This window comes from Priapulus caudatus, unplaced genomic scaffold (genome assembly GCF_000485595.1).
Source record: "Priapulus caudatus unplaced genomic scaffold, Priapulus_caudatus-5.0.1 Scaffold2382, whole genome shotgun sequence".
Lineage (NCBI taxonomy): Eukaryota > Metazoa > Priapulida > Priapulimorpha > Priapulimorphida > Priapulidae > Priapulus > Priapulus caudatus.
Window position 1 is genome coordinate 23438 of NW_014579443.1, and position 1812 is coordinate 25249.

General features: G+C 43.9%; 1 non-coding gene across 1 annotated transcript; it reads left to right on the plus strand.

The window, feature by feature from the left end:
- Window positions 1-544: 544 nt before the first annotated feature.
- Window positions 545-660, plus strand: Trnal-caa. The gene is made up of 2 exons: window positions 545-582; window positions 615-660. It is a non-coding gene; the product is annotated as a tRNA-Leu (tRNA).
- Window positions 661-1812: the final 1152 nt, after the last annotated feature.

A 1812-nucleotide genomic window follows, 5' to 3' on the forward strand; every position in this document is an offset into this window, starting at 1 on the left:
GCCACGGTGCGCAGTGTCCGTCTGCGCAAGGTGAGAACTCCGTGACGTCATAAAAGTTTCACGCCGCTATATTTAAAATGCACTCTGCGTCGCGATACAAGCAAAGAGCCTATATTGACTTTTATATATATCAAGATAGGCTTATATAGGCGTGCGGTCGTGCGGTACTGTACGAGTTAAAAATGACTGCAATCCACGGTGGATGCACACACACGCAGATTCTGACGCATGATCAGATATCACACCAGCGCACGGTCAGAATTAATAATTAAATTATCGGGCATAATAATAATTGTATTGCACACCAACAGTGACTTCGCAATGATCAAAGCGCTGGACCCTAGCTTCCAGCCAAGCACCATGCATCCACCTCAGTCTGCATGCAGTTATGATGTGAATGGCGGCCGCTTTATTAGAGGCATTAGCAGCACCAGTAATCATTGATCCAGCATTAGTTAGATCAGGAGCACATGCGTCATAGTTATGTGCGTGGTTATATGGTATTTAGACATCACACTTGGATAGGAGGGTTTCATTTATTAATCTCAGGATGGCCGAGTGGTCTAAGGCGCCAGACTCAAGCGAGAGCTTTCCTGCATGCCGGGATCTGGGTGTTCTGGTCCTCGTATGAGGGCGTGGGTTCGAATCCCACTTCTGACAACATATTTTAATAACACGCCATTACAAACATGTTTTCAGAAAAATGAAAACAGAAACTAAATGCAAGCTTTTTGTCCTTGTACTCAACTAGCCCTCTCGCACATGCAAGTTTTTTTTTAAGTGCTCTAATTAGTATAGTATTTAATCTAAGTTGATGTAACATATGCCACATGATTTTAGCATTGTCATCTCCTATGACGCCTCAATCCTAACTAGCACGTGCTGCCATCTACGGACTCGATTTTTATTCTAGCATGTAGCAAGCACAAGTTCTGTTCTGTTTGGGTACTGCCAGCATGTCAAACAAAACAAAGAACACATACTAACCAGAAGTGTGATATAAAAAAAATACCTATTCACTTGAATAATCACAAGGAGGCCAATGCAATTACTACCGTGCAGGTTAGACTATGGCACTCTACAAATGTATTTTATTTATTTATTTATTTATTTATTTTATAACGAGTGCTAGTAAAAAGTGCTAGTTTGAACACGTGACACAAACCTCCGAGGAAACCACAAAAACACAAACGAGTTTTAATTTCCTACAAAAATGACCTTTATTGAATGACATCCTTTTTTCTTTCATTGGAAATCTAGCAACGTTATACACACTCATATCAAAAACAATATCTTCAACGGACTCAAATGTGGATCTTTAAACAGCAGCAGCACGACAGTACCCGCGCAATTAGTCAAGTTTTTAAATGTACAATTATTACAATTATTCTACACCGAAAGCTATTTATATACATTCACAGGCAGACGACAATCATGCCCATCACCAGGACAGTGAAAAATCTCTTTAACACGTATACACGTAGGGGCAGATACTGTGGTTTGAGGGGAAGGGGGGAGGGGAACAGTGACAAACTGTTTGGCAATATAGAATGACTACAAACAGCAGCAACATCTCAGGTTGACGAGTAAACTAGGGTCGCTTGTTGGGTAATGATGTACAGAGACAATGTAGAGATATGTGCGTGTATGGGCTGCTCCACACACCTCCACCCTCCGCTGCACATGCGCTGGCGGCCCGTCTACCCCTCCCGTGCACGTGCGCTGGCGCCCTCTACGCCTCCAGCTGGACGCGCGCTGCACCCTCTACCCCTGCGCCGCTGGCACGTGCGCGTGGCGGGCCCTCTAGGCCCC